The sequence below is a fragment of the Odontomachus brunneus genome, unplaced genomic scaffold, assembly GCF_010583005.1.
Source record: "Odontomachus brunneus isolate Ranch 3 - 2012 unplaced genomic scaffold, Obru_v1 Obru_scaffold_013, whole genome shotgun sequence".
NCBI classification, from domain to species: domain Eukaryota; kingdom Metazoa; phylum Arthropoda; class Insecta; order Hymenoptera; family Formicidae; genus Odontomachus; species Odontomachus brunneus.
Window position 1 is genome coordinate 1761058 of NW_022639463.1, and position 11088 is coordinate 1772145.

General features: G+C 40.1%; 1 protein-coding gene across 1 annotated transcript in view; it reads right to left on the reverse strand.

Annotated features, from left to right (window-relative positions):
* Window positions 1–3649: 3649 nt before the first annotated feature.
* LOC116840939 (homeotic protein ultrabithorax-like) overlaps window positions 3650–11088 on the reverse strand; it is a 93792-nt gene continuing 86353 nt past the window's right edge. The window contains 1 exon segment of the mRNA XM_032808301.1: window positions 3650–5486. The gene's annotated coding sequence lies outside the window, so the exon portion shown is untranslated.

Genomic DNA, 11088 nt, shown 5'->3' on the forward strand with positions numbered 1-11088 from the left:
ATATATATATATATATATATATATATATATATATATATATATATATATATATATATATATATATAAACGTTGCTTTACGTAACATTTTTTAGCTATTATATCAAGACATTAAAGGACATATTTCCCCCTTTATGCGGGCAGAACCGCGAAGATAAGTTAACAACTAATTCATAAAGGATCGGGAACAGCCAATAACAGCTGGACCTCGCCGTTGTCTTGAACGGAGTTGTCCAACCAAGGAATAATACAAATGCACTAGGCAGAGAAGACCAACCTACCCCTTACTATCCGCACACCCGTCGCCCGCAGATAAATCTTCCCGCCCTCTAATTGGCCTTCCCTCCATTTCCTCGGCCCATACTCTCGGTCGACCTGTTCCTTCTTCTCCTCTCTCTCGTTTCTGTACCTCCTTCTCTCCGTGTCCCCTTTCCCTCTCCTCACTCGTTTCATCCTGGTTTCACTTCCCTCCCTAACGGGCACGACTCCAGGAAACGTTCTCACCCTATGCACCGCCACCCTTTTCTCCCATCATTCGTCTCTAAACCGGCGAATTATTAGAATTATTAGATATTATATTGGCCGCAAAATGTCCGTTAAACCGCCAGAGCTCAATTGTAAATTAAGATTTCTGGTAATGCGGCGAAATGTATGTGTTCTCTGAACTTAGCAGCCATTATTAAAGTTTCAGAGTCGTCGTATACCGACGGGAAGATTTGCTCATACTGAATTTATTCAGAGAAATATCATATTACTGCGTGCAATAAAAATACGTTATAGCCGCGGAAAATTTAATTCCGAAACTCGATACAACGCTAATGGTCTCGACTCTTCGTGCCCTTTTGGACTCTCCGAAAATTGTCGAAGCGTGATTTGTGCTCAAATCGAAAATGATTTAGCGCTCGTGAAAAGCAACAAATATTGACCGAGAGTTACGAGCGTGTCGTTATAAAGACGTGTAATATTTGTAGCAGCGAGAGCTACATCAGCGAGGCTTTCGCATAGTTTCTCTTTCTCTATCCTACTCCTAAACGTTCCCCGTCTCTCTTTCGGCCAACCAACCACCCCACAGTTCGTTTCCGTGTTGTTACATAATACACGCTGCGGCGCGGTTACGTGGATGAGGGATGAGGTGCTGCGTTGCCTAATAACCTCCCCTTTGCACAACACCCCCTCAAACCCGGGTGAATCCTCCTCCGACCCTCTTGTTATACCAAGCGCACAGGATACGATGGTATTTGCGAGCGGTGCATGCAACTACGAGCAAACCGCCCTGCAAGAGCACGATGGTATAGAAACACTGCTAGAATACCACTGACGGGAGAGAGAGAGAGAGAGAGAGAGAGAGAGAGAGAGAGAGAGAGAGAGAGAGAAACAGAGAGAGAGAGAGAATGCAAGAGAGGAGGAAGAAGAAGAGGGGAGGAAGTATCTGAGGGCACCAGGCTACGGAGGGGAGCGTGAAGTAATTATATGAGGGCGGAGCACGCTAGACTCATCTACACCTAACACATTCATATCAGTCGGCCCGAGCCAAGGAGCTGCTGAAACGTGAAGCTCGTACATCAGGATTTCGTTGCTGGGATAGTAAACTCGAGGAATATGGCAGAATGAATTTCCACCTAGCTGAACCCATTACTGATTTCTTTCTATAGAAGGAAAACGTAGAGAGTTTTTGCATGAGTATACCTATAGAATAATACTGTGTGTGGAAGGAAATGTCAGCATCGACAAAGAGGAGATAAATTGTTAGTAGGGATGTTGGAGAAAAGTGCAAAGAGTTACAAACTTTTTTTTATTGAGGAAACAGAGTATATATATATATATATATATATATATATATATATATATATATATATTTAACATGCGTAACTTTTCGAAAGTAACTTCGTCGAATTGGAATATGCAAATGGTATTCTTGGTAATGTCCAATCGTCGACAAAAAATCATTGCGCGATATGGAGAAAAAGTGGAAAGATTAAAGAAGCGAAAGAAAGATGGTGTGAGAGGAGGAGGGTAGTGTTATACATTTAAGTGGATACTCCTATATAGAGGGACTTACTGGGATTCAATTACCGCAACGTCTGCAAAGCACGCTATTCCCACACCCTTATAAGACTACCCTTCGCGTTGTGAGCGTCCCCACCTTTCCATCTCCTCAAGAACGAACAGGTGCTCTTGCGCCTGCTGTAAATTGCTCCCCCTGTAATCCAAAGTAAAGCGGTCGTTTTATCTACGCCATGGCGAGATGGATGCCTCGCTACGTCTTTTTGCGTAATAGATTGCAGCTAATGCCTCCGGTTTCGATCGGAATTATGTTTTCTACAGGGCGGGGATTGTAATTTCTAGTTAATTCGCTGGCGGATATTAGCGGTAAATATATATCAATATATAGTATAAAATGATAATTTCTATTAGATGAAATTATAATATTAATAATATAATATTAATGCTAACATAAATTATTAATTAACGATATAATAAAAATACGTTCAAAATGAGTAATTCTAATAAAATATCTGCAGATTAGAGTTTTGACATCTTAATACTCATTTCACACAATTATGCGACTGATGTTTTGTTTCTTAACATTCTTTTTAACAATTTAAATCTGCTTTTAAATCTGAAACAGTATCTCCTAATGTATAAAAATGTCCACTAAGATATTCAGCAAAATATGCGCATTTCCAGTAGCGTTATGTGCATCATACTAGAACCGCAATGCATAGTTTTCGAAAAATGGCACAACCAACTCTGCCTAAATGAAGGGATTAAGGATTGCAATGTCATAATTAAGGATCACCGGACAGGAAGTGTTGCGTGAGGCCAATAGCAAACTTACGCCTAGATCGGTTATGTACCTTCGTTCGGTTCGAACGTAGGTACATAATTCATCGGGCGTGCACCATTGTCGGGAGCTTCATTAATACAAATGGCGTCTGCTGAATTCTGCCTCCGACCACTCTCCGCTACGTGTGCGATAGTAACGAGGGCTTCCGTCTGTACGTGTGAGTACGTGACTGTGTGTGTGGCGATGTGTGCGTTAGCCGCGCGCTACGTAGGAATAGCGAGCGATAGCGGTATCCCACCCCGCTACGCTGAAAGTGTGTGCTACCCTTGGAGATGCCGAGACGCGCGGGACATATTTTTGTAGTCCTTGTCGACTTTCATGAGGGCGTCTTTCCGCAATAACATATTAATATCTCGGAGCGTCGTGAGACTTATGGCTGTCCGTGGAAAGCTCAACTCCGGATCACGCGGCGCCCGTTAAGGCGGTTTCACTACACCGCGATGCCGCCTAACGAGTGCTTTACGCGTCGTAAAGCTAGCACCGCACGTTCGCCACATATCGCCGAGGAATTGATAATTATCTCGGCGAGAAAGGAGAACCGCGTACGGCTTTAGCCGACTTCGAGCCTTCAGATCGATGAAAGTGTATTCTGTCAGCGACGAGAAAGTATCGTTGTGCAATTGCGGAGAAGCTAATTGTGCTGGCGACACAACTGAAAGTAATAATTGCATGTGATCGACATATCTCTGACGTTACTCTCGTACCACAAAGTGTGACGGACGACGGGATGAAGAGGAAAATGGATCTGACACGGGATGGACTGCTGCGGCCAGGGCCGCAGGCAAAGAAGCGTAAGACGTGTAATTAAGCTTACATCGCATTTATTGTTTTTTTTTTAGCAATCGTATAATCAATGTAATATTACAATAGCGTTCGAAACGACAACCGTCTCCTAAGAACGCCGACGTATAATCTTAGTCATTAGGCAGCTGACGCGGCCCTGGTCGCTGTCGGATTACATATTATCAGGATTCAGAGATTTGTAAACAATTGATATTCTAGTATATTACAAAAAAGAAGGGTCTGTGCCACGCGAGACATTTACACAAATAACTACCACTACACATAGGTAACGCCTACCCCTACATGCCTAATTGATAATGTATAGCACAGCAGAGCAATGTGTGAAGTATTCGTTCCGAGATCCACAAAATAAATAATCATTAATATTACATTCCTCCTTAGAAATACTGCGTTTACGTATTACTCTCGCTTCCTCTTAGCGACTATTCGTATACATTCATTAACTAGAATAAAATTACTGTATAGGATAGCGCCATACGCTGTTTCTTTTTTTTTTTTTCTTAGAGCAGGCGTCTAGGTACACTAAGTATAGATACGTATGTTATGTCCATTTGCAACCTATCCTCGTCTTGCTTCTCTCAGAGAATAATGTCGATTAAAAAAATCCTTTTCGTATTTTATTTTAAAAGAGATATCCATCTCGAGACCGCGCACTCTTGGCCGCTTCAGCAGGTACTAAGCAGACGCACATCATAAATGTTTCTATACAATATTAACAAAATTATCGAATATCAACATATATATTTTGTACCAATCAAAAGAAGCACGTTTCCATCATTAATTTCGCCCACTGCCGGTAATTATGTCTTCGAGTAATAACTCTAATTAATTAATAACGAAATGGAAATAAAACAGTCTTTTTATAACGGATGAGCGAAAGTCACCGTTAGCAGAGCGAAATTGGTAACAATATAAACGCCTTCTCGTGTCGCTTAATAAAAAAAAAAGAATAACAAAAACATAACATCAACAGTAATCGCGCGTCATTCTATTTTATTTCCTCTAGCTCACTCACTCACTCTCCCTCTTTCTCTCTTTCTCTTGCTCTTTCTCTCATTTCCATTCTTTCTTTCTTTCTTTCTTTCTCTCTCTCTTTCACGAGGATGTTTTGAGTGCGCATTTTCGAGGGAAAATATATTAAGCAACAAAAAAAAGAGAAAATTGTGAAAAGTGTTTATAACAATTTTGTACATTGTGTCGTAAAAAAGAGTCGTACTTCCGCTGAGCTCGTCACAAATAACTAATTATCTGCATCGACTCAATCTCGTTCATCGAGAGTTCAGATGCTTCTACGTTCTATCTTTCTTCTTTAACCCTATGAGTAGTTGTAGCCTTCTCGTTACGTATTTTAGTTTCGTTACGTATTTTAGTTTCTAACTGCCGCACAAACCACCGCAACGTACGTTGAGAATAAGACTCTGCTTTCGGTCGATTTTCCATAAGCGACACCCCAAATCCACGGACGTTCACTGATTTTTCGTTTCTTTGCTCGTTTCTTTTTTTTTTTCTTTTTTTCTTTTTCTGCCACCCCCGATAATTCAACCTCTATCTACGTGCTACTGTACCAAAGCAGAAACTACAGGTAGAGAGACCAGAAAGGGGAACGACTACGACAGCGCTAGGCTTATACGGATGACACTGGTGTGCTTGGATACTGATTGGTCTGGGGAGCATATCGGTCAAAGTGAGCTACGGGAGGTAGCCGTGGTGGGGGAGGTTCGTCACTCACCGGGTGCAGCATCCGATTCGCCGCAACCGATAAATTGACGATCGACAGATACGCACATCGACTATCTATTTGGCATTACAGAGACAGCGGGTGCAGCTTGCCACTCACCTGAAACAGGAACAGAAACGACGAAGTCAGCTCATTCCGCATGTTAGCGAATATTTATAAGAGGTGTTGCAATTCAATGAGCGACAAGTCTGATTCTGTGACAATGACAATTGCAGTAGAATTACTTAATTCTTAAAGTTAAATTCTTCTAGTTAAATCTTTCTAGTTAAATCTGTGTATTGTCGAGCTATGTTAAGTCTAATATATGTACAATGCTGTAGTATATAGTTACGTACATGTAATATAATAATGACCACATTTGAATGTATTTTATTATATGGTTTTAAACAAAACGACGCAAAGTCGGACATGTTTTGAAAATTTTTAAGGATTTTTAATTTTTTTAGAAAACAAATTCTTATATGTAATTAAGCTTTCAAATGTCCGAAATGTTCATGTGTTTTAATACGTGAAACGCATTAAATTCAACGTGTTAGGGACGCGGCGGATCTCGAGTCATGGTGGACGCTTGTTCAGCTTCTTTTGTAATAGAATGAATGCACGTGGTGCCTTGTCCGGTAACACGCACGTTGAGTTTGACCGTTGCTGGTGTTGGTATCTCAGAATATCAATAGTTCACACGAAGAGCAAAAGGGGTGCGCAAGGTTTTGTGGGGTGAGAACTAACATTTTGCATTACTAGTTTTACTTCAATCCTTTTCTTTATTTTTTTTATTTTATTCGTCTGTTTGAGTAAGAGATGCAGACAAGTTTAACTGGTAGAATGTAAAAAAAAAAACGTATTACCAAGTCACTTTTGTGTCACATGTATTCAGGGTAATCATAATGAAAATAAATTTTTAGCTACAAATTTACTCGTTCTTGTTGCAGATGAATCAATGTAAGTAACGTATTACCGAGAATCTAGGAAACAATTCTTTAGGATTTTCTTCGAGACTCCCATTACTTGGAGATTGTTTACGCATGCTTGTATTTTATTTACGTCGCCGTTTACTCTTCGGAAATTGTTTACGCACGCTTGTATTTCATTTACGTCGCTGTTTGCTCTTCGGCCTAGAATCACTTCGCCTTTCCAGGAGTCTGCGACGCCGTAGAACTGAATTTGGCGTACGTACACGAGCGTCCTTTTCGCGCGCATTTATCAGGATTTTTGAAGGAAGCTAGAGCTTTTAAGCTTCCCATAAATTCTCATACTTAAAACTCGCAAAAACCAGAAACACGATTCTCGATGTGGCCTTGCAAAACAACGTTTTGCATTTTGCGTAATTCGCAAAGACGCAATCTTTTTAGGAAAGTGAAGAAGATTCAAATTAACATTCGTTAAATACGTCAAAGATAACAAGATACATTTGATTAACGATGTAGTGTATCATACCACGAGAATGGATTTTATTCGTCCTTTGTTTCAAATTGATTTTAGCAATTTTCCTCTTCAACGCGATACTGCTGTGATCTATTTACACAGATCGTGGGGAAACATCCAAGATGGGACGCGAAAGAATAAAAACTGATCCTAGTTGGACTATTGTACAAAGATTCATCCGAAAAATGCGCGCGCGTGTGTGTGCTCGTGTGTGTGCGTGTTGGAGGGAAGGGATGAAAGAGTCAGGAAGAGACAGAGAGAGGGGGAAGGCAGGAGAGAAAAAAGGATTGAGAATTGGGCACGAAGCGGTTATTATCTATCCCTCTCGTTACCACAGGTTGCTCGTAAAACGGTCGCATCAAGATGATGTGCTAAAGCGGGATGGTGTGTAGGTATGGGTAGGTAGATACTAGCACTATCCTTGTCGTAGTCGCATACTCGCATAGCACTACGGGTAAATCCCCACCTCTGGCCATACTCGTTGGTTATATCTGCAGAATATCACGCGGAGTACGAAATGACGGCTGCGTCTAGGGGGCTGTTCGAAAATCTCAGTTCGCGATTTTCCGTGTATATCTGTCCGGTCGTGAGTAAAAATGTGCATCAATACTTTTTGTCCTTGTGTGCCACAGAAATTTTAATTAACCGTGAAGAAAATCTATCGTCTTTCAAGTGGATTCGTGATAAGAGAAATAAGTACAACGTGTACGGTGAACTAAAGGGATTATGCGAATTAAAGGGTAGCGGAAGATGTAGTGTGAAATACATCATAGAGGAGAGAAAATTGTGATAATATAGAATATGTGATGCATAATATTGAATCACAGAAAGACAGGTACGCCTAGCGAGGCGCACATCGTCAAAGTCCTAACTGACGGAACAGTGGGAGGTTGGAGGAGAGACTCGGATTGAGATCGAATCGTGAGTTTTTTGTCCGGACGACGACGTTCACGAGCGTGAATTGCGCGAAACCCCCGCGGAGCAACAACGCGCATCGTCTCGCGACAGGGGGCAGCACCAACACCGCGCCATACCGATATTGTATAGCGTGTAGTTGCTACGAGCAGCCGCTGCACCAGGAACTCATAAATCTCCAGGGATATAGATGGCTCTAGTGTCGCGTGAGGTTGCAAGTTACCCCATGCAGGGTGCCGTGGAACGCCCTCCCGTCCCTACCCTATTCCCCTTACCCGGCCCACTTCACCGTCCCTCTCTCTCTCTCTCGACATCGCCCATCCATTCCATGACCGAATTACCGGAATCCTACCTTCCGGGCTGAAGGTGGGCTTTTCGAGACGAACGACACTCGTTCTTCAATACTGGTCAAAACGCATGGATATTTCGAATAGCGCGGACTCCGTGTGCACTTGGAGATGGATTAGTATCAAGTAATAGTGCTCTCGTCGTCGTTGAACGGAATAAATATTTTTATGAAAAACGGCAAATTAGATTATGTTAAGTTAGTTTATGTTAGATTAGATTAGAATTAAATTGGGTTAAATTGATGCTTATTCATCTATTTTATACAATTTATATTCACTATATAAAGTTATTGCATAAATTAAAAAATTGGATAAATTATCTGTAAAAGTGTTATGCATTACTAAAATCAGTTATACGTAGAGTAAAAGGAGCGGAAATGAGATATGTTTTTGGTAACGTTTTTTAAACATCAAAGTTAAATTCAATACATTCGGTATGTAAATATAACCAATCTTGGTTGAGTGTATAAAAAAAACTGCAAGTATGCACGTGATGATAAAAATGAATGATATGCTGGTACGATTCTAATATGAGAATAAAAAGAGTATGTGAAGAAGCTGAAAGGAATGTGGAGTAGGGAGGAATGGAGGGAGAGGGAGAGAAGAAGAGTGAGAGAGGAAAGGGAACGGGAGGTAGGAGAGAGCGTGAAGTGTCCAGAGGCCAAAAAGCCAGAAACGAAGCTAGCCAGCTAGTCAGAGAAACGGGAGAGGGCGACGTTTATGATGAATCACTCGCTAGAAATGAGTGGGAGCAAAAGAGAGAGAGGTGGGAAGAAAAGAATAATAAGACCGCGTATACCATGCAAAAAGGGATCCACGTTAGAGTGTGCTAGAGAGAGTTTGAAGCTGACTTATTTGTATAAAACAAAATAAAACTAACTTTACTAAATTTACAAATGCTTTTCCATATATCTGAAATTTTGTTGTCATGTGTGGTCTCAAGAAAAGAGTGGGAAAAAGAAGTATAATATTACTGGCATAATATAGTAATATGCAGATAGATGGAATTGAGCAACAATTTTATATTAACATCAAAGAACGTCATTAACGTGAAACAGATCAAAGTACATTGAGTCGTCAAAAACTTTTGAGTACATCTATTTCTCAAGATGCTTCAAAATTTAAAAATGGAGATTGGCATTTTCATCACCAGGTAAAATACTTGGAAATAACGTGCTACCGAGGAATATCAGCAGACAAGATGTAACCAATCGCCAACGAGAAAACTGAATCCTTCCCGTGGGCATGTCGAACAAATCTGAGGGGTCGGCTTGCCGTCGCCGAGGAAATTGGGTTCGTCTTACGGACCTATGGGGGTGCACAAGTAAAAGAAGTTTCAGTATCATCAAAGAGCGTCTCGACTCCATGCGTTTATACGCACACACCGATAGGGCTTATACAGAAGTTGCGTTCGCTTGGTCACGGGTAATGGTTTTACGAGCGTCAAGGGTGATATAAAGAAAATGAAAAACACACCGGCACTGTTGCCAACATGCACAGCATATAACTAACTACGCTGCCACCAAGCTCCCTCCTTTCCGCGTCTATTTCTTCTTAAATTTGTACAGCTCGAATAAAGCTCTCTGCCTGAAAATATCGTCCTGTGCCACGATTGTGTCTCCAATAAAAAGTGGAGCAATTATATTGTATATAATCTTGCAACCTCCAGATACATCAATAATATTTCTTTTAAGAAATTCGGAAAGTGAATTTATATAGACAACTGTAAGATCCACACACACGTCTCGATAGTACTGTATAAATAAATATCTCTAAAAATTTTTATTTTTATTTTATTTTATCCAAAAATATTTATACATTTTACTACATATTCTGTCAAGATCATATATAAAAATAATAATCTATTCGGTTTTTCCTCATTTATGAGTTATATGATCTCTCGTAAGATAGATGTGTATTCTTTCTTTTGCGAATTTTCGGAGCCACAGAGATAACATCAACCTACTTATTCATCGTAATATTGAAATAAGCTTTCAAAAGTTTGCATGAAAATTCACTGAATTTGCTTGTGTTGGAACGAGTCTGTGTAGATTTTACATAAAGAAAGGGGAAGATTTTATGAGAGTTGAGTAGGGTATGATGATGGTAGAGGGGGTGAAAGGTGCCAGCTAATTGTGATACACTCTGCAGGGAGTCACGTCGGTGAGTGAGACGGTTGTTCGGCTATATAAACTTTGAAAGAGGCGGAAGTGTGCGAAGTACCGTGAAGCTTTTCACTTTTTTTTGTATTATGTTACTTTCCTCATTTGCTCTCAGAACTTCTAGTTCATCATATCCGTGTCCAACATATACATCGTCTTCGAAAATGTTTTACATTTTAGTAAGAAAAAAAATACCTTCGTAATATGTAAAACTCGTTTATATGATAATAAGAAAATATATTTGCACAACGCGGATGCTTAGTCAAAAACTATTCCCGTCGTAAGGTCATGAAGTATGTCAACGAAAAACCGATAAATTGAGTAAACAATATTTGTTACGAAAGTATATAATCAGGCAATATTTAACTAATTACACATTTATTCTAATGTCATCTTGTATAACTCGTATAAATAAACTGCCTAAGAACCAGTAATTATAAAGAATTAAATAACTTTTGATTAAACACATAAAGTTTTTGTTACAATAAAGATATAGCTTACACTGGCACTAAGTTGAACATTATTGACTATTGATTAGCTATCCGTTGCCAGATGAAGCAAAAGTAAATTGTAATAGACAACCAAGTTTATTTATTTCTCTTAATAAATAGAAGAAAATGTAAACATTTTTAATGACATCACAAAGGGAGCTTACTCAATAATTTGTTTACGTGCAACTGATATCCTAAAATTTTTCTAGAACGACCACATTCAAGATAGGTCAAGGTCTAATTGCAGGAAGGAAGCAGTTAGGCTCGGTTGAAGTCGTTAAACCAAGTTTACGAGGTGTTACCGAGAGCGTAACCTGTAAATCTCAGAGGCAGTCGAGAGAGAGAGAGAGAGAGAGGGGGGGGG